Source organism: Dama dama, chromosome 30 (assembly GCF_033118175.1).
Source record: "Dama dama isolate Ldn47 chromosome 30, ASM3311817v1, whole genome shotgun sequence".
Taxonomy (NCBI): Eukaryota; Metazoa; Chordata; class Mammalia; order Artiodactyla; family Cervidae; genus Dama; species Dama dama.
Genome location: NC_083710.1, coordinates 68,570,454 through 68,593,378, shown reverse-complemented (window position 1 = coordinate 68,593,378; position 22,925 = coordinate 68,570,454). Strand labels below are relative to the sequence as shown.

General features: G+C 38.4%; 1 long non-coding RNA gene across 4 annotated transcripts in view; it reads left to right on the top strand.

The window, feature by feature from the left end:
- Window positions 1–271: 271 nt before the first annotated feature.
- The window catches only part of LOC133049277 (uncharacterized), a 304,295-nt gene continuing 281,641 nt past the window's right edge, over window positions 272–22,925 (top strand). For 3 of the 4 annotated variants that reach the window (XR_009691278.1, XR_009691277.1, XR_009691276.1), the window contains exon 1: window positions 272–542. This is a non-coding gene — a long non-coding RNA (uncharacterized LOC133049277). The remainder of the gene's footprint in view (window positions 543–22,925) is intronic. The other variant, XR_009691275.1, reaches the window with a different exon arrangement.

Genomic DNA, 22,925 nt, shown 5'->3' with positions numbered 1-22,925 from the left:
AGACAGAGGATGAGATGGTTGGATGACATCACCAAGTCAATGGACATGAAGTTAGGGCAAACTCCAGGAAATAGTGAGGACAGGGAGTCCTGGCCTGCTGAAGCCCTTGGGGTTGCAAAGAGTCAGACACGACTCAGCGACTAAACAACAACAAAGGGCACAGAGGAACTAAGGCTGCCGATGTAATTAAGATGATTGTGAATCAGCTGATTTTGCCACAGGGTAATTAACATGGATCATCAGGATTGGTCTGAGATAATCACAAGACCTCGGACTGAAGCCTACTTATACTTCTTTATAAGAGGATGCAGATGAGTGAAAACTATAGAAATGGCAGAATGGTAAGGACTCAGACTGCTAACTTTGCTGCTGGATTTGAAAATGGGGACTAACACCACAAGGTGAGGAATGAAAGCAGCCTTGAGATGTTAGAAAAGCCAAGGTTATGGATTCTCTTCTCGTTCTCCCAAGAGGAATGCAGCCCTGTTGACACCTCGATTTTAGCCCAGTGAAACCTGTTTCAGACTCCTGACTTCAGAATGGTAAGATAACAATTGTGTTGTTTTTAAGTCACTGAGTTTGTGGTGATTTGCTACAACAGCAAAAGAAAACCAAAAGTAGATAAGACCTCTGATGCATGTAGTTCTAATGTGATAACCCAATCACTTGTGTTAGTTTAGTAACTAAAACATAAAATAAGGTTTTCAATAATGATTTTTATGGGTTAATGAGTGGTGCACTGTCTCTAAGATTAACTTAATCATTGTTAGGTTTTTAAGCATTTGGTATTAGAAACTCATTTATATAATGGTAGACAGGTTTACTGCTTGAAAAATTAATCTCTGACTGTTTTAAGAAGGCAAATTTGGGTAAGTGTGGTCACTATAACTCAGTTTAATTCAGTAAGTGTTAAACATGGTTTCTGTTCAAAGCATTTTAGCAAGTTCTATGAAGTACTTAAAAAAAAAAAAAAAAACAAAACTAAGAGTCTGTCCTCCATGAAACTATCATCTTTTGGTAGCTGTAGATAATATATGAGAATGTAAGAAGGATTAAAATATATCAATAGCTACAAAAACACTGTAAAAGTGTTGTGAAGAAAAATCTGAGGCTTTGTGAAGATATGCTCTTTGATTTAATAAATAAAGAATTAGTATAACTCGGTAAAAGTCAGAGGTGGGCTATCATGTAGACTCGTGTGGGCAAATATTGTGGAGTAAAGCCTTACTATAGGCTTTGAGATGACTATAGTTATAGGGTGCAACTAAGAAAAGTCAAAAATATTCTGCTTTGGTGGTATTACCAAAAGAGGAGGGGGTCTGGCTGCTTACTGCTTTAAAGCCAATAAGCAGGCCGGGTTGGTGGAAAGGAAAGTTTGCTCTATTTCAGATGTCAGCAGCTGGGGGCAGGGGTGGGTGAACATCTGTCCAAAGGCCGATGTTCCCCATCTCCCCACTCCCCCCGACCCTGGCAACCAGTGGGGCAAGAGCTTTTATAGACAGAAGTGGGAGAGGGGCCTACGTGTAGAAATAGCGCAGTCAGCTCTAACGGTCATTTTCAGGTTGGTCTTCAGTGGTCAGACCAGTGTCATCTTGATGGTTTTATGTATAGTTAGCCTTCAGTTCCAGGGTCCATGTGTTTTTTGAAGCTGCTTCTGGGAATTGTGACAGCTTATGTGGTGGGTACTGTCTGGTCCTCATGTAGTTAAATTCTTCCACCTGAGGTTTCAGTATCTGTAAAGACAACTCACTGGATATGGCTCATAATATTACCTATCACCCTTGAGAAAGAACTGAAGGTCCTTGACTATGCTTAATGACTGTGTTATTAGAATTTAGTCTCCTTTGACTGTTTTCCTTTGTTTACACGTTTCTTACTTCTCTGATTTTCTTTGACTAAGGTTTTCCAAAAGGCAGGCAGAAGATGTAGGGGTGGGGAGGGCAAAGACCACAGGGTCCTGCTCCATTTCACTATCTTGCCAAGCCAAGCCAAGCTGTGTTCTGTGCTCATTAGAAAGTGTGGGTCACAGCGTGCTGTGCCTGGGATCAAGCAGATGACATTCATTTCTTATAGCAGGTGAGGAGCTGCTGAAGATGTTTGAGCAGGGTACTGCTATGATTGTAACAGTATCTGATAGGGTTTTGTGGGCAGGTGGATGTAAGAGTGATTGAAAGTAGAATGACCTCTGAGAAGGCTATTACAATTTTCAAACAGAAATTTATCAGTGCCTCTCTAAGGGTACTGACCACTTCCATTCATACTGTGAGTGATAGCATCTGGAATGCTGATTTTGTACACGATCAATTCTTCTGTGTATTCTCTTACCTGCCCTTTGTAAATATTTTCTTTGCAAGATACACATTACTTTTAAGCTGTGCAATTAAATCCTGAAAATTAACAAGCAGCAAGAAGAAAAAGTAATCTTCTTATGTTAAGGTCTCCTGGATCATGTTATCACTGTAAACTCATGTTTACTAAGTATCTAGGGGAGATGTATGAACTCTACTGACTTTAGTATTATCAATTAACCAAAAGCTAAATATCTGCAGTCATAAGGAACCAAGATCTTAATACCATAGGAATAAAAAGTCTATGCTTTCTTGCACCAGTAATATACCTCTATTAGTAAAGGGAATAAAGAGCTCCATTAGTAAAGAGAAAATGCTATTTTAATATATTAATGGAATTTGTAGTTCTTTCTCATAAAACTAGCTCTTTCCTTCATTCCCAGCCATATAGCAACCAAATGTTTATTTGTTAAAGTCAGTAATAATGAAATTAACATCAGTGTGTGTCAGCTGTACTTCAGACATTGTTCTAAGAATTTAAATATATCAAATCATTTTATTTTTGCAACAATTTTAGGAGGTTCTATTATTAACCTTATTTAGAGATTTAGAAGTAGGAGCACAGAGAGAAGTTAAGTAACTTGTTTAAGATCACAGAGCTACTCAGAGCTGGAGCTGAGATTTGAACCCATTCAGCTGGGTTCAAATTCTTATTACATTGCCTTCCTTCCAACAGAATACTTCTCAGCAATTTTTATTTCGATCCCCCATGTATTGTATTATCTTCCCATACAGTTTCAATACTGGTGTACGTCCATCCTACCTGGCTCATTTGGTAGGAGCAATACTCAGGCCTAACACCGCAAATAGAGAAAGCAATAGCAAAGGGACAAGAGAGGCACGGAGGAAGAAAAAGGCATTGGTTGGTTGGTTTAGTTGCTGTCTGTCCTACTCTTTGCGACCCTATGGACTGTAGCTTGTCAATCTCCTCTGTCCATGGGATTACCCAGTCAAGAATACTGGAGTGGGTTGTTATTTCCTTCTCCGGGGATCTTCGTTACCCAAGGATCAAACCCATGTCTCTTACGTCTCCTGAACTGGCAGGTGGATTCTTTATCTCTGAACCACCCAGAAGCCCCCGAAGAAGGCATAGGTAATTGTTAATATAAGTAATGAAACCCATTCTTCAACACAACTAAAAGTTTGGATACAATATCATTTTATAACAAAATGTTCCAAAAAGAGTTTTAAGATGTTAACTAAAGACTATCATTTTAAAATAGGTGGAAAAATGGATTCCTGAGTGGTTAAGTTACTAGTCCAAGGCCATGTGCTATCCTAACTCATGAGAGCTTTCAGTCTAATGCCATACTTTGATAAAATTGACATGGGGGGCAAAAGCTCTTTAAAGAACTCTGGGTGTATGTGGGCCTTAGAATGATTTCATTGTTTGTCATTAGAGCATGGGAATTATCATTTCTTTTGTTGAGTTGACTTTGTTTTTTATCAAAGTTACAAATTCATGCTGTCTACACACATTCTATAAGTCCTCAGATGAAAAACAGCATCACCTCTTTCTCCAAATTTCCCTTTCCCCATGCTAAGTGGTTTCAGTTGTGTCTGACTCTGCAGCCCCGTGGGCTGCAGTCCTCCAGGCTCCTCTGTCCTTGGGATTTCCCAGGCAAGAATACTGGAGTGGGTTACCATTTCCTCCTCCAGGGGATCTTCCCGACCCGGGGATCAAACCCATGCCTCCTGCACCTCCTGCGTTGCAGGCAGATTCTTTACCACCGAGCCACCAGGGAAGCCCCACCCGTTCCTCAGAGGTAACCGATGTTTTCAACTATTAAAAAAAAAAAATTGCTATTCTCTCCATATCTTTAAATAACATGCTTTTTATCTCTACTCCTTGCTTTTTCAACTGCAAACATTAAGTGTTGACGTCTTACTGTGGAAGATGATTCAGCTTGATCACACACACATTTCCCATGTCCTGTCCTTCCAACTCTGTTACATCATCACTTTGGTTAGATCAGTACTCTGTGTACTTCGCAAATTGGATTGCTTCTTGGTTCTTTTTAGTGCTTGCTTGAATTCAACTTGTTTGTGTCTGCTGATTCATATTGCTTGTTCTATTTGGCAGTTGGCAAAATTGTGTGGCTATCACCTGATATCCCATTTTATTTATCTTTGTATGCTTATGTCTTTACACATATCTCCTTGCTGAGGGATATGTGTTTGTGGAAGGGATGGTAAATGTTCAATATGTTCTTTTCCCAGGTGTCCTTTTATTTCCATAGTATCCATTAGAAATCTGGGGCGAAACTATAATACAGTTTTCACTTACAGAGGATCAATGCCTTGAGGATAATCAAAACTCTGAGTCAGGTAAATAAAGACGGTAGAAAATGAGCTGTGTATTTTGTAAAATGGATTTAGAATGTGGAGAACTCTGCCGTGGTGCCAGACTTGTTAAGTGGCAATAGTTCTTTCATAAAAGGTGATTTGGTTTGTAACACAATATGAAAACAGCTCAAAGACTGATAATTTGGAAATATTTTTTATAAAAGTGGATTAAAATTTTGTTCACATGATGCTGTGCCTCCCTTCTGTACAAATAGTGATACAATTAAAAACCATGAAGCTGAAATTGGTAATCTCTCTTCTAAACTGACTCAAAGAGATATCATATTCAATATAAAAGATGAAAGATAGTGTAGAAAAGACTGGAGTTTATAATGCTTATGGCAAAGTATTGATTTGTATTTGTTAAATTCTCAGTTCATGTAGATAAATAAATTTGGATTAAATGTTCAGTTATTTTGAGGATTTCCTGAAAAAGCAATACTTCTTGGATACTCGTAAGTTATGAATCATTTGAACCTATCAAGATTGTACATATTTTACTTTCTTTTAATGACAGTTGTAAATTTTCGTATGTTGAATTTGGACATTCATATTCTAATACATTATGGTTACACCTTTTAAATATTGTAATGTTCTTGGATTTTTCCCTTTAAATGTTATAATATTGTTTCCTGGAATAAGCTAAAAATTTTGAAAAAAATCATAACATTTCAAGAATTTGTATTTTTTTCAGGGACAAATATGTCTGCAGAACTCATTCATATTTAGATAAAATTTTCAGTCATTCATTTATCACCTATAAGGCAATTAATTTATCCATTTATCTAGTATTTATTGAAAATATTCAATGTATGACATACCTTCATTGACCCTATCGATGTGATGAATGGCATACACTGTGGCCTTCAAAGAACTTTGAGTCTAAGAGAAATGCCATTGTTGATGTTCTTTTAAAGTAAAACCTGGAAAACTGTATTTTCTATGTTTTTACATTTCTAAGAGAATGTTAATGTAAAAAGGAAGGAATGTTGAGGACTTCAGTCTGTGACTTCGGAGCTACTCAAGCTTTAATCCCTAGCTTTGGCAGTTACTGCTTCCCTGATGAGTCAGTTGGTAAAGAATCTGCCTGCAATGTAGGAGATCCAGGTTCGATCCCTGGGTCAGAAAGATCCCCTGGAGAAGGGAATGGCAACCCACTCCAGTATTTTTGCCTGGAGAATTCCATGGACAGAGGAGCCTGATTGACATTTTTATAGGCATGAATATCCTACAGGCTCATTGTTAAGATTAAATAATTTAATATATGCAAAAGAGTGGATGTATAGTAAAACTTAGCAGTTTCCTTTTTTTCATTGATTTTGGCATATGCAGTATTCTCAATATAGCATAAGCTCCCTAGGTAGAGAATCGCCACTAAAGTGCCAACAATTTCCATGAGAACACTGCAAATATTTTGAAAAAAACTTCAAACTAGAAGGGACTTTAGCAATGATGTAATCCAGCTCCTTTGTAATTACCTGTCTCAGTCACACAGCTAACTGAATCAAAGCCAGGGCAGAGCAGAACTCAGATTCCTAAATTTTATGCTCTTCAACCTTTAAAATGTAAAAGATATGAAAAATAATTTTTAAATGATGGTCAATTAAAAATAAAATCAAAATAATTTGGGCATTTCAGGTAACAGTTTGAAATGAACGTCTTGCTGTGTAGTAGCTTTGGCGATTTAAGTGATGGAAAAGAGTTCACCAGATGTTTGTGCTATTCTTTCTGAGCTCTGTTTTGAAATTGTTGTGGTTGATACTGAATGTTCACTCCCAGTGCTCTGTGTTGTTAAATCAGAAACCATAAACAGCACCAGAAAACAACTTCTTTTTTTTTTCCATTTATTTTTATTAGTTGGAGGCTAATTACAATATTGTAGTGGTTTTTGCCATACATTGACATGAATCTCTTACTGCACTTGTCTAACTCAGTTGATAGTTAGCTGCTTTCAGCATTGTTCTCTTTGATACCCTTTCTCTAATCTGTTCCTCCTGAGAAGAAAAATGGTATAGCTGCTTCTGTTCAAATCAGATACCTGCGTGAGAAGAGGGAAAAAAAAAAGCACAATGAACTGTAAGAGCATCTGTTTCTGCGGGGCTGTAATAATTTGGAGAGGAATGGGACACTTCCTAATTGGGGCTTCCTCATAGCAGCTTTTAGAGACAGATCACAAAAAGCTGTAGTTTGAAGAACTTTCTACAAAAAACAGAGATGGAATCTGTCCATTCTCAGGGCACTCCCTGAGTTCAGTTCAGTTCAGTCGCTCAGTCGTGTCCGACTCTTTGCGACCCCATGAATCGCAGCACGCCAGGCCTCCCTGTCCATCACCAACTCCTGGAGTTTACTCAAACTCATGCCTATTGAGTCGTTGATGCCATCCAGCCATCTCATCCTCTGTCGTCCCCTTCTCCTCCTGCCCCCAATCCCTCTCAGCATCAGGGTCTTTTCCAATGAGTCAACTCTTCACATGAGGTGGCCAAAGTATTAGAGTCTCAGCTTCAGCATCAGTCCTTCCAAAGAACACCCAGGACTGATCTCCTTTAGGATGGACTGGTTGGATCTCCTTGCAGTCCAAGGGACTCTCAAGAGTCTTCTCCAAGACCACAGTTCAAAAGCATCAATTTTTTGGCTCTCAGCTTTCTTCACAGCGTTAGCTCCCTGAGTTAGGCTGGGTCTTAACACAATCACAAAACAGACGGAATCTTTTTTAAAGATGGAATTCTTATTGTTGCCTCTTATCCCTGGAAGGTGTTAGGGGAACACCATCCCTTAAAAGGAGCTGGACAGCTTCTTCTTCAGTCACCAAGCCTGTGAAGTTGTTCTGACTTAAGTTGACAGGTCATTGGATTTGGGGACCCCCTTTCTCCCTTGTTTTTGTTTCTCACTGGAATCAAGGGACTTCCATTGTGTGGATATCTAAATCTAAATCACAGTGATATAAGCCCATGCTGGGGCAGCTTAAACATTTGTCCTTTAGGGCTCTATCCAATTCTCATTGCTTGCTATAGAGCAGCCAGAAAATGCAGATTTACGAGGAGAATAAACGAAAGGTGGTCTCCATGGTCTTGTTTCATCCTGCAAAGCCATGATTTTTCAGATGCCTTAAGGATGAATTCCCTTCTTAAAGATGAATTCCCACCCCTTCTGTTGGAATTCTCTCCTCCTTCAGATCTGGGGACCGCGTAGGTTTTGCTCTTCATTTTCTCGAGACCCATACTTGATCAGAATTGAATGACCCTCTTTGGATGCATGTGTATTATATTATCTGTCATGCATTTTCCCTCTGCAGTGAGTTGAAATAAAAGCAATTATCCTATGACTCCCCTCTTTCATCCCTCTCTTGCACTTTCTGAGTACAACTAATCAGAACGAAGCCGACATTAGCATTTTCCGCAGCAGACACTGACCCAGTGTAGAAGCTCCTTTGAAGGAAGGAGCGTGATTGCGGCTCTCGTGTTGCTGTCATTCTCTTGCCCGAGTAAGAAATAGATGAGAAACCACCAATTCTCATAGGGAAGGTACTTTCAGACTTTTCGGTTGATGGTTAAAGGACTCTATTGCTCTCTCAAAACGTACACACTACTGATCTCACTTTGACGGCTGACATGTAAAATATACCGTGCAACTGGCGAGGGAAACCATTTTGAATAAAACAGAATGATGCCAGTGAAGGCTCAATGATTATGAAAACTGTTTCTGGAGCTCTTTTCCCTTCATTGTTCAGATTTATTTGGTCTTGCACTGTCCCATGTACATTAATTGTTGGCTAGAAATTTCCTTGTACAACGTGGGTGGGTCCTTGTAAGCTGGCTGTTGGGAAAATGATTACAAGACTGTTGACTCTCATTCTTTCTGCACGTGGGGGTGGGGAGTAAGTTGATGTAAAGAGCTTTTAGCGTGTCATAGTGAAATGAATTACGTCTGAACCCATGCCTCCCTCATCGCCTTTTTATCTTGATATGTAAGGTTCCCTATTTCTAGCAGCAGGCACAAGGCTTGCAGGAGGCCCTCAATACAGTATGTAACATGCTTATTTGTGACGGAAGTACAAAAAACACATATAATGCTTACACAGATACACACAGATACACACTACCCACATATACACACTTTATTTATTGACAGACTATGTGGCAGGCCTTACGTGTCAGTGAATTCATGACATATCTGTCTCTTTCAATTCATACAGTGGTTCTATTCCTTCAATTGACAAGTATGCCAAGGGTACCTATTCTGAGGAAGGTATTTGTATTCTCATTTAATGTGAGAAGACTTCAACCCAAGATGATTAAATTTTTTGCCTGAGTGATTGCAAAATCCTGCGTTCATGCCTCTTACTCTTAATTATGCCATCATAGTGCAATTCCACCTCCCTACCTCCTCTGACTGGGTACCAGAGCTTCTCAAGCTGATCAAGACATAGGCTTCTGATATATGACCTTGAGCACATTTTGCTTCACTGCTCACAGGTGCAGACGTGGAACTTCCATAGATCTGGTATTTTCAAATATTTTTTTGAATGTTCCATTCAAAAAATGTTCCATTCAATGTATAAAGGAAGCTATTTGAAAGGCCATTTAGCTGAAGCAGGACTGGGATCCAGGGCCCAGATGTTGACTTCTGACAAAGGGACATTTCCTCATCTTGAATCAGAACTAGCTGTTGGTCAACTTGGTTCTTTCCTATGTTTTTCCTTTTGAGTGTTTGCATGCTTTCTAAGTCGCTCAGTCATGTCCGACCCTTTCTGACCCCATGTACTATAGCCCACCAGGCTCCTCTGTCCGATGGGATTCTCCAGGTGAGAATAATGGAGTGGGTTGCCATGTCTTCCTCCAGGGAATCCTCCCAATCCAGCAATTGAACCCGCATCTCTTACATCTCCTGCAATGGCAGGCAGGTTCTTTACCACTAGTGCCACCTGGGAAGCCCTTTGAGTGTTTAAATACCTATAAGAGGAAATTACCTAGTTTTTGTTGGACAGTTAGTTGTGCTGTGATATATGTGTGTTTTAAAAGTTATTGTGCCATAAAAAATTATGTAATGAAACCATAGGGATGATTGAACAGAATGAGCTCAGGGCCAGTGTACTCAAAACCTGTCACTGAAACCTGGTGAAGCTAAAGAAGACCAACCACCCCAGCTCCTCAAAGGCAGGGGCCTGCCCTTATGGTCCCTTCCTGACCCTTTATACTAGCCATCAGTCTGACTGTCATAGTGGTTGAATGATGGGTACGGAGATAGTTATTACAGATAAAGTTTCCATTGCTATCTCTCTCTTTCCTTGTCATCCTCTGGGACCCTGAAAAACCAAGCTCCTGCTTTGCTTGCTCCCCAAATTTCATTTATAGACAATTCAACCTACATTCTGAAGGACTGATAACTAAAGATCTCAGGCTTTGCAGCTAGCATTAGTGAGAATGATCACCATGTAGCAGGCATCAGGTGAAGTTCTTTATAATCATTACTTCATTTCTTCCTCACAACAACATAGGAGGAATAGATGATTACTCTCCATCTAGCAGATACATAAAATTTTAGAGAGGTGTAGGAATTCATTGCAAATCTGTAGAGGAGATCAATAACTGATTTGAAGATTAAAACTCTGAATCACTTGCTACCTGACTGATGCACTCAGGACACTTCACTAAGCCCTGCTGTTTCCTGAGTGGAGTCCTGGGTAACAGGCATAACCCAAGATGTCTTCATTTACCTGTGTACTGACCCTATTCACTTCCGACTTGTAGCTCTTTTTGCCAGATTGGATGTCCTTTTTTCCTTCTCCCTTCCATTTCTCCTGCCACCAGCCTACCTTTCTTAACCAGATGTCTAAGGTTTCTGGGCTTGAGCTTCAGGTGAACAGCATCAATTGTCACTGTGTCTAGCCTGTCTGACTTGACCCAAGAGTCACCTCTGCCACTAATGTGGCCACCTTGTACCTAGCTGGACCTGGACCGTGTTCTCCCATTAAGGGAGCTGAGGCCCGACTTTTGGGCCAGTCTTCCTCCAAGGGCCCTTGCCTTATACCTAATTCTTGATGAGTCTTTTATGAAACATCATTTTTGAACGTGAAATAAGGTTCATCTCCTCTGCAGACATTAGTACTTCCCTACCAGAGTTGCCCCTGAATCTTAAAAACAGACCAAGAATGCTCATGTTTCAAGTAATGTAAAACAAAGGCAAAGTCTTTTTCTCTTTCTCAGGAACCTCTCACTTTCCAACCACAGTCCAGTTCTAGCATCAGAGTTTATTTGCTCCCCACTGCAGTTCAAGGAGCCAGATACCCTCCCTGCAGGTAGGTAAATACTGTGAGTCTTCAAGTAGGTTTGGTATCTATTTTTTCCCTTTATGTTGGAAGGTATTGAGCTTTGAACAAATTTGCACTGAATTGTTCATCACTACAGGGACATTTATTATCTTCCCTATTTCTGTTTTCAAAACCAGGACACCTACTGCCCCTTCACACTTAAAATGATAGCTGTCACACTGTCACAAGTAGAATTAATGAGCATCATCAGGTTGATTTGGAAAAGGCTGGAGCAGGGACAAGATAATTGTGTCATCGACGCTAAGAATGGGAGATCGAAGCCAACGAGTTAATTGATTTGTATGCCAAACCAATCTTTTAGAATTCAAATACTTTTCAAGATTTAGGAAAGGATGGTCAATTTTTCTTGGCAGTAGACCGTGTTTTCTGCTGCATAGAGTAATTGTGTGACAAACTGTCTATCCTCTCTGAGAAAAAGACTTTGCTGCCTTCAAATTGCTCTCTCATGTGCAAGTTAGATTTTTGCATTGCTGTTATTCCTCTTCTTTCTATTAGGATCTGAGACTTAAAAGAAAGTCTTATTCTCTGGGTGATTGTTTTGGTCTCAGTGTTTTAGTGTAGAAATGACTCTTCTGAGGTAGTCAAAAAAGAGGGCAAGCAAACTGTTCAAGCAAAACTAAACAGCAACTCAAGTGTTGGGGAAAGGGGGCAGGGCTGAAATGTACCATCTATACCAGCATCTCTTCTTTTGTCTCCATTTTATACCTTCAAAATAATTATGCACTGCATAATTATTTTCTGGGACAGAGAGACTCCCATAATGTACTTTTAAATGCCCTGAAGAAAAAAAAGACAGTGTGTCAGAATCTAATTGACAGAGAGAAATTGTTTTATGTTGTTTTTATGCATTGACAGCCAACACTTAGGGTTTTTTTTTTTTTTAAAGGAAATGAGTGCGTGTTTTTATGCTCAGAAAATGCTATTTCCTCCCTCATTGTAAAATGAGTGCTTTTTGGACAAAAAATTATTGCCTGTGTCCACAGGCTCCCCAAAGCACAGAATCTTGGTTGACTGATACAATAATAGACTTCCTGCTTTGTAAAGTAAGTCCTATTGAATATTCCAATATCCTTCTTTTATTAAAAGGAAACTTGGAAGTCATCTTTCCTCCCCTTCATTTTACAATAAATAAAAAAATCGAAACTTTGAGAAGGTTATCAACTCGCTGGAGTTCTTACAGGTCTTTAGAGGCTGATTGGACTATGCCATTGTCACATTCTGTGAAAAAGTAGAAATATTAGTTGCTCAGTCATGTCAGACTCTTTGCAACCCCATGGACTGTAGCCTGCCAGACTCCTCTGTCCATTGAATTCTTCAGGCAAAAACACTGGAGTGGGTTGCCATTCCCTTCTCCAGGGGATCATCCCGACCCAGGAATCAAAACTGGATCTCACATATTGAAGGTGGATTCTTTACCATCTGAGCTACTAGGGAAGCCCTACTTCTGATTATATTTTTTTTCTGTGAACCTCCATATACATATGGGCTTATGACTGTTAAATAAAATTTGCCCCCTGAAACTTTGCATTTTAATCCCAAGTTGGAATCAAGACTGCTGGGAGAAATATCAACAACCTCAGACGTGCAGATGATATGTCCTAGTGGCAGAAAGTGAAAAGGAATGAAAGAGCCTTTTGATGAAGGTGAACGAGGAGAGTGGAGGCTTAAAACTCAACATTCAAAAAACTAAATCATGGCACCCTGTCCCATCACTTCATGGCAAATAGATAGGGGAAAAATGGAAACAGTGACATACTTTATTTTCTTGGGCTCCAAAGTCACTGCAGCAGTGAAATTAAAGGATGCTTACTCCTTGGAAGAAAAGCTATGACAAACCTAGACAGTGAATTAGAAAGTAGGGACATTCCTTTGCCCACAAAGGTTTGTATTATAGTCAAAGCTAAAAAGACCCTGATTCTGGGAGGGATTGGGGGCAGGAGGAGAAGGGGACGACAGAGGATGAGATGGCTGGATGGCATCACCAACTCAATGGACATGAGTTTGGGTAAACTCCGGGAGTTGGTGATGGACAGGGAACCTGGCATGCTGCGATTCATGGGGTCGCAAAGAGTCAGACATGACTGAGCGACTGAACTGAACTGAACTGATGGTTTTTCCAGTAGTCATGTATGGATGTGAGAGTTAGACCATAAAGAAGGCTGAGTGCTAAAGAATTGATGCTTTCAAACTGTGGTGCTGGAAAAGTCTCTTGAGAGTCCCTTGGAAAGCAAGGAGATCAAACCAGTCAATCCTAAAGGAAATCAACTCTGAATATTCATTGGAAGAATTGATGCTGAAGCTCCGATACTTTGGCCACCTGATGCGAAGTGCCAACTCATTGGAAAAGCCCCTGATGCTGGGAAAGATTGAGGTCAAGAGGAGAAGGGGACTGAGGATGAGATGGTTAGTTGGCATCACCAACTCAATGGACATGAATTTGAGCAAACTCCGGGAGATGGTGAAGGACCGGAAAGCCTGGTGTGCTGCAGATCCTGGGGTTGCAAAGAGTTGGACATGATACAGAGACTCAACAGCAGCAACAGCTCCCCACTGGTGGAAATGCCCTGATACAGCCCCAATTCTGGACTAAGGAGACATCAAAGGAGGCTGGAGATATTCTTTAGGAAATATCCCAGGGCTTGCCCAAAAGCAGGATTATGAAGATTAAGAAAAACAGAATTCTCAAGATGAAGTCAATCCCTTATACCTTTCTTGTGCCCTTTCCCCTGTTAACTCCATTCAGTTATCCCCACTGTCTTGGGCCAGTTTCCTGGGGAAATTTATGGCTGCCAGGCCTTTTCAGTGAGGGGGGAAAAAAAGTACTATTGCCATTTCAATTTGTCAGTTAGTTCAGTTGCTCAGTCGTGTCCAACTCTTTGTGACCCCATGGACTAAGTGCTCAGGGCTGGTGCACTGGGAAGACCCAGAGGGATGGGATGGGAAGGGAGGCGGGAGAGGGGATCGGGATGGGGAACACATGTAAATCCATGTAATTAGCCTCCAACTAATTAAATGAAAAATAAAGTTTAAAATATATAAGATGTATTTATAGTTTAATAGAATACATATTTTCATATTTACATCAATAAGATTAAATTTACTATATATTTTAAATTAGAAAATATATAAACTAGCATGAAGCATCAATTTCAATATTACTAACACCAATTAATTGTTGAGTGCAGCTTGAAATTTCCTTCTAGCTTTTTGAGTACATTCTATTAAGGATGGACAATTAAGTACTGTTAATTGAAATATCTTTTTGTTTTTCTCTGAGGTGGTTGGCTTTTAATTTGTTATACATTAGGTTTGCTTGTTTTGTTTTAGTTTCCATTTTAGGGCTTGCTTTTTTGTTCATTTCAATTAGATTTTAAAATTTGAAAACGACAAAATGGTCTCCCAACTAGAGGTATAAAAAAAGGCGCACTTGGAAATCTGATCTGTGTCACCACTGCACTTTTCCAACTACAGTATGTATTGTATATAACCATTATTAATTTCTGGATTATCTTTTAGGGTTTTGTGGTTGTAGCAATTATTATTACAAGGATGTATGTATCAAGTTTGATCTTTTCCTTCCTTTTCTTATTAAACATAGCTTGCAATTTCTATTTTCCTGCATTGCATTATATTCACTTGACAGTTTGCTGTTGTTCAGTTGCCAATGTGTGTCTGACTCTTTGCGGCCCCATGGACTGCAGCACATTGCCTCCTGCATAGTATTATGGACCTCTGTCCATAGTTCTTTGGGTGCAGTGTTTCCTAGACCTAATCCCTTGAATCTATTTGTCACTTTCTCTGTATATTCATAGGGGATTTGATTTAAGTCTTACCTGACTGGCCTAGTGGTCTTCCCCACTTGACAATATATTCTGAAAATTATTCATATTAGTATAGAGAGATCTTCCATGATCTTTTTGTTGGTGGGGTGTGAGGTGGTTTTGATTTTCCAAAGTTTATTTCACCAACTCTTTATTAATCATCATTTGATAGATTTCCAGCTTTTGCCCATTACAGATAATGATGCAATGAATAATCTTTTCCCAGTGTCACTTTGTATTTATAGAATGTGCCTTTGGGATAGATTTCTAGAATTGGGGTTGCTGGATGAAAAAGAACATTGATCTGTAGTATTGCTAGGAGTTGGCAAATTCTTCTCAAAGGGGGAATTATTTTGTATTCCACTAGTAATGTATGATAGTGAGTTTTTCTAAAAGTGTTGACAACCCAGTTTATAGTCATTTTAAATTTGCCAGGCTGATACGTGAAAGGTGATAATTCAGTTTTATTTTGTTTTTTAAAAATCGAGTGACGTGAGCATCTTTTTATATGTTTAAATGTGATGATTTAAGGCTTGTTTTGAAGTTCAGATTTTTTTTAACAGAATAGGGTTAGTAGTTGTTCAGTCGCTAAGTCATGTCTGATTCTTTGAGACTCCATGAACTGCAGCACACCAAGCTCCTCTGTCCTCTGCTGTCATGGAGTTTGCTCAAATTCATGTCCATTGAGTCTGCGATGTTATCTAACCATCTCGTTCTCCACCGCCCCTTCTCCTTATGCCTTCCGTCTTTCCCAGCATCAGGGTCTTTTCCAATGAGTTGGCTGTTTGCATAGGTGGAGTTTGGCTCCAATGCCAAAGTATTGGACTTCAGCATCAGTCCTTCTAGTGATTATTCAGGCTTGATTTCCTTTAGGATTGACTGATTTGACCTCCCTGCTGCCCAAGGGACTCTCAAGAGTCTTCTCCAGCACGACAATTTGAAAGCATCAACTCTTTGGCACTCAGTCATCTTTATGGTTCAACTCTCACATCCATGCATGACTAATGGAAAAACCATAGCTTTGACTATATGGAACTTTGTTAGCAAAATGATGTCTCTGTTTTTTAATATGCTGTCTAGGTTTGTCATAGCCTTTGTTCCTTGGAGCAAGTGTCTTTATTTTCATGGCTGAAGTCACATCCTGCAATGATTAGAACTCTACAACAGACTGGTTCCAAATTGGGAAAAGAGTACTTCAAGGATGTATATTGTCACCTTGCTTATTTAAATTATATGCAGAGTACATCATGAGAAATGCTGGACTGGATGAACCACAAGCTGGAATCAAGCTTGCTGGGAGAAATATCAATAACCTCAGATATGCAGATGACACCACCCTTTTGGCAGAAAGGGAAGAAGAATTAAAGTGCCTCTTGATGAAAGCAAAAGAGGAGAGTGAAAAAGTTGGCTTAAAGCTCAACATTCAGAAAACTAAGATCATGCCATGCAATCCCAGCACTTCATGGCAGATAAATGGGCAAACAATGGAAACAGTGACAGACTTCATTTTTGGGGGCTCCAGAATCACTGCAGATGGTGACTGCAGCCATGAAATTAAAAGATGCTTGCTCCTTGGAAGAAAAGTTATGACCAACTTAGACTGCATATTAAAAAGCAGAGACATTACTTTGCCAACAAAGGTCTGTCTAGTCAAAGCTATAGTTTTTCCAGTAGTCATGTATGGATGTGAGAGTTGGACTATAAAGAAAGCTGAGCACTTAAGAATCGATGTTTTTGAACTGTGGTATTGGAGAAGACTCTTGAAAGTCCCTTGGACTGCAAGGAGATCCAACCTGTCCACCCTAAAGGAAATCAGTCCTGAATATTCATTGGAAGGACTGATGCTGAAGCTGAAACTCCAATAATTTGCCCACCTGATGCAAAGAACTGACTCATCTGAAAAGACCCTGATGCTGGGAAAGATTGAAGGTAGGAGGAGAAGGAGATGACAGAAGATGAGATGGTTGGATGGGATCACTGACTAAATGGGCATGAGTTTGAGCAAGCTCTGGGAGTTGGTGATGGACAGGGAAGCCTGGCATGCTGCAGTCCGTGGGGTCACAAAGATTCGGCCATGACTGAGTGACTGAACAGAGCAGAAAGCTTCACAAGAATATAATCCTTATTTGTGAATTAAAAGCAATTGCACTTTATATTATTAAAAAAATGGGGATATCACCTGAAAAAAAACAAAACTGTTTGCTAATCACTGAACATTTGAAAAGTATGTAGAAGTGAAGACAGTTATATCATTTAGAGCTAACATGTTTTGGAATATTTTCTTTGAGCCTTTTCTATTCTTCTGAAACACTGTTCATAGTAATATTTTTTTATTTTACTAGACTTAATTTTAAAGCACTTTTAGTATTAAAGAAAAATTGAGAAGAAAAAGAGTTCCCATGACTTTCCATGGAATATCTTTCCATTTGCTTAGATCTTTGATTTCTTTCATTTAATTTTTGTAGTTTTTCTCACATAGATCATGTATATATTTTGTTAGATCTGTACCTAAGTACTTGATCTTCTGCTGTTAATATGAGTTGTGTTGATTTTAAATTTCAATTTCTAATTGTTCATGGATGGTATTTGGGAAAGCAAATTTACTTTTGTATATTAACCCTGCATCTTGAAAAGTTGCTATTACATCACTTACTGGTTCTAGGAACTTTTGTTGATTCTTTGGATGTTTTTACATAGACAGCCAAGAAATTATGGAAAGAAGTGGCTTTATTTCTCCCTTTCTAATATGTATACCTTTTCTTTTCTTACTGCATTAGATAGGGTTTCCAGTACACTATTGAATAGGAATGGTGAGATTGTTTTTACCTTGTTTCTGTCCTTAGGGAAGATCATCTAGTTACTTACCATTAAATAAAATGCTAGCTGTAAGCCTTTTGTAGAAGATATTTGTTAAATTGAGGAAGTTGCACTTCTATTTCACTTGAATATTTTGTCCTGGATGGCTGTTGAATTTTGTGAAACAATTTTTCTGCATCTGTTAATAATCATTATATAATCTTTCATCATTTGTCTGTTTATATGATGGATTACATTAGTTGATTTTCGATTGTTAAGGCTTGTACAACTAGAATAAATCTCATCCAGTCATAGTGTATAAATTTTTTCATACACTGTTGAATTTGACTTACTGATACTTGGTTAAGGGTTGCAACTATGATCTTAAGAGATATTTGTCTGTGGCTTTCCTTTCTTGGTAATATTAGTACTTTTGTCTTATTTTGGTATTATGCTGGCTTCCCAGAATAAGTTAGGATGTATTCCCTTTGCTTCTATTTTCTGGAATAGATTGGAGGGATTGGTATCATTTCTTTCTTAAATATTTGGTAGAATTCTCTGGTGAAAACATCTGGGCTTGGTGTCTTGATCATTGATTTGATTCACTACGAAAATCACTCTCAGTCTCTGTGTTTTAACTGGTATGGAAGTGGAAGTGAAAGTCACTCAGTCGTGTCCGACTCTCTGCGATCTCATGGACTGTCCATGGAATTCTCCAGGCCAGAATACTGGAGTGGGTAGCCTTTCCGTTCTCCAGGGAATCTTCCCAACCCAGGGATCGAACCCAGGTCTCCTGCTTTTCAGGTGGATTCTTTACCAACTGAGCCACAAGGGAAGCCCTTTAACTGGTATATTTAGCACATTAATATTTAAAGTGATTATTGATACATTTGGGCCAATGTCTCCTCTTTTGTAGCTGTTTTCTATTTGTACTTTTTCCCTCCTTTGCCGTTTATGATTCCTCTGCTTTTTAAAATTAATTAATTTCAGGTAATATTGGTTATAACATTATCTAAGTTTCAAGCGTACAAACTATTTCAACATCTGTATTATATTACAGTGTGCTTACCACCAAAAGTTTGATTTCATTCTTTTACAATGCATTTGACTACCTTTACCCATTCTGCCCTTCCCTTCAGGTAACAACTAATCTATTCTCTGTGTCTGTTTGTTTGTTTTTGTTTTGTTTTTTCACTTTATTTAATATTCCACATGTAAGTAAAATCATATGTCATCTGTCTTTCTCTGACTGATTTTACTTAGCATAATGCCTTCAAGGTCCACCCATATTATTGTAAATGGTAAGATTTTATTTTAATGGCTGAGTTATATTTTACTGTGTGTATGTGTGTGTGTGTGTATCACATCTTCTTTATCCATTCATCCATTAGTGGGCACTTATATTGTTCATATCTTGATATTGTAACTAATGGTGTGATAAATACAGCACTGCATATATCTTTTTGAATTAGTGTTTGAAATTCAGTTTGCTAGTATTTATTGAGAAATCCCAGGTGGTGCTAGCAGTAAAGAACCTGCCTGCCAGTGAGGGAGACGTAAGAGACATGGGTCCAATCCCTGGGTCGGGAAGATGACCTGGAGAAGGAAATGGCAACCGACTCTAGTATTCTTGCCTGGAGAATCCCATGGACAGAGGAGCCTTGCAGACTGCGGTCCATGGGATCACAAAGAGTCAGACACGGCTGAAAGCAACTTAGCACTAGCACTACTGAGAAATTTTGCATCCATGTTCATCAGAGATGCTGACCTGTCATTTTCTGTTTTTGTGTTGTCCTTGTTTAGTTTTGGCATCAGGGTAATTGTTGTCTTGTAAAATGAGTTAGGAAGTATTCATTCCCCCTCTGTATTTTGGGAGAGTTTCAGTTGGATAGTTATTAAATCTTCTAAGAATGTTTGGTAGAATTTACCTGTGAAATCATATGGTCCTGAACTTATAGTTGCTTAGGAGATTTTAAATTACTGTTTCAATCTCCTCACTAGTAATTGTTCTACTGAGATTTCTATTTCTTCATGAATCAGTCTTCTAAGATTGTATAATTCTAAGAATGTATCCATTTCTTCTAGGTTGTCCAATTTTTTGACATATACATTTTTATAGTATTCTCTTATTCTTTGTATTTCTGTGGTACCCCTCATATATCTACTATTTTGCTTCTGATTTACCTCAATCTTCTCTTTTTTTCTCAGTCTAGCTAAAGAATTGTCAATTTTGTTTATCTGTCCAAGGATCAGCCCTTAGTTTCATTGACCAGCCCTTAGTTTCATTGATCTTTCCAGTTGTCTTCTAAATCTCTCATTTATTTCCACTCTGATCTTTATTATTTCCTTCCTTTGACTAATTTTGGGCTTCTTTTTACATTCTTTTTCTAGTTTCTTTAGATGTAACATTCAATTGTTTGATTTTTGTTTTTCTTGTTTTTGAGGTATGCCTGTATCGCTGTTAACTTCTCACTTAGTATTATTTTTGCTGCATACCATAGAATTTGGGATACCATGTTTTCATTTTCATTTGTCTTTAGATATTTTTTTATTTTGCCTTTGATTATCTCATTGACACAGCAGTTGTTCAGTAGTTTAGCAGCATGTTGCTTAGTCTTCACATACTTGAATTTTTTCACCTTTATTCTTGTAATTGATTTATGGTTTTATACCATTGTGTTCAGAAAAGATGTCTGATATGATTTCAGTCCTCTTAAGTTTATTGAGACTTGTTTTGTGTCCTTAAAAATGGTCTATTCCTGAGACTGTTCTGTGTGTACTTAAGAAGACTGTATTCTGCTGTATTTGGATGGAATGTCCTGTATAAATCTATCAAGTTTATTGGGTCTGATATTTCCCTTAAGGCTTCTATTTCTTTGTTAATAATCTATTGATATAAGTGGGCTGTTAAAGTTTCCTACCATTATTGTGTTGCTCTCAATTTCTCCATTTAGGTCTCTTATTATATTTCATATATTTTGATACTCTTCCATTAGGTGCATATTGATTAATGCTTGTTATGTCTGCTTGATGAATTGTACCCTTTATCATTATATACAATCCATCTTTGTCTGTAGTTATGTTTTCTTGGCTTGAAGTCTATTTTACCTAATCTGAATATGGCTACACCTACTTTATTTCAGCTGCTGTTTTCTTGGAGTATCATCTTCCATCCCATCACTTTTAGCTTATGTTTCTTTTCAGACCAGAGATGAGTTTCCTGGAGGCAGCATATAGTTGGGTCTTGTTTTTAATTCATTTAGCCACCCTTTGTCTTTGATAAATTTAATGCATTTACATTCACGTGATTATCAATGAGTGAAGACTTAAAACTGCCATTTTGTTTTTTGTTTTCTGGTTGTTTTATATCACCATTGTTTCTTTTTCCTTGTGTTTCTGTCTGCCATGTCTATGATGTTTTCTCAGTTTCCTATTTTTATGTTTTTTGTCTGCTCTACATCTATGCTTTGTGGTTCCCATGAGAGTTTGTATAAAGCATCTTATAAATAACAGTCCTTTTCCTGCTGATTTTTTTTTTTTTTTTTTTTTTTTACTATTTTTGCCTTTTAATCTTTGTGCTATAATTTAGTGATTAACCACCTTCTGATATTTAGAGCCACAGTTTTCTGATTCTGTCATCTTTCTAAAAGTTTTATGTGCTTATGCCTTTTTGTTTCAGGTAGAAGATCTCTTTTCAACGTTTCTTGTAAGGTTAGTCTACTGGTGATGACTCCCCTTAGCTTTTATTTGTCTGGGAAATCCTTTATTTCTCCTCCATGTATGAAGGATACCTTTGCTGGATAGAATATTTTTGGCTGACAGTTTTAACATTTAATATTTTCTGTGTGCCATTGCACTCTCTTCTGCCCAGTAGTTTCTCTTGAGAAGCCCTAATGAGGGCTTCTTTGTAGATTCAGTCAGTTCATTCACTCAGTCGTGTCTGACTCTTTGCAACCCCATGGACTACAGCACACCAGACTTCCCTGTCCATCACCAACTCCCAGAGTTTACTCAAACCCATGTCCATTGTGTTGGTGATGCCGTCCAACCATCTCATCCTCTATTGTCCCCTTCTTCTCCTACTTTCAATCTTTCCCAGCATCAGGGTCTTTTCAGATGAGTCAGTTCTTCATATCAGGTGGGCAAAGTATTGGAATTTCAGCTTCAGCATCAGTCCTTCCAATGAATATTCAGGACTGATTTCCTTTAGGATTGACTGGTTTGATCTTGCAGTCCAAGGGTCTCTAAAGAGTCTTCTCCAACACCATAGTTCAAAAGCATCAATTCTTAGGTGCTCAGCTTTCTTTATAGTCCAACTCTCACATCCATACATGACTACTAGAAAAACCATAGCCTTGACTAGACAGACCTTTGTTGGCAAAGTAATGTCTCTGCTTTTTAATATGTTGTCTAGGTTGGTCATAGCTTTTCTTCCAAGAAGCAAGCGTCTTTTAGTTTTATGGCTGCAGTCACCATCTGCAGTGATTTTGGAGCCCCCCAAAATAGTCTCTCACTGTTTCCATTGTTTCCCCATCTATTTGCCATGAAGTGATGGGACCAGATGCCATGATCTTTGTTTTCTGAATGTTGGCCAACTTTTTCACTCTCCTCTTTCACTTTCATCAAGAGACTATTAGGTCTTCTTCACTTTCTGCCATAAGGGTCATGTCATCTGCATATTTGAGGTTATATCTTTGTAGGTCACTGTCTTTTTATCTCGCTGCTGCTAAAATTCTTGTCATAGACTTTTGATGTTTTAACATAATGTGTCTTAGAGAAGATCTTTTTGCATTGAGGTAATTAGTTGTTCTCTTAGCTTCAGGGATTTGTTTATCTAGTTCCTTCCCCAGATTTGGGAAATTCTCAATTATTATTTCTTTGAATAAATTTCTGCTTGCTTTTCTCTGTTCTTCTTCTGGGATATCCATTATCTTTGTGTTGTCCTTTCTAATGGGGCCTGATAGTTCACATAGACATTCTTCTTTTTATGAAAGATCCTCTTCTACCTTATTTATTTTTAGATTTCTAACATTGGACTCATGAATTCTATCTTCCATATGGTCTGAGATCCACCATGAGGTACTTGTAATTAATTTTGGTAAAATTTCAGTAAATATTTCTTCAAATTTTCCTCTGACTCTTTCTCTCATTCTTCTCTTTCTCATGTTTCTATATGTGTATATTGCACATTTTGTAATTATCCTACAGTTCTTGGATATTCTATTCAGTGTTTTCATTCTTTATTTTTTCAGATTTGAAAGTTTTATTGACATATCTTCAAGCTCA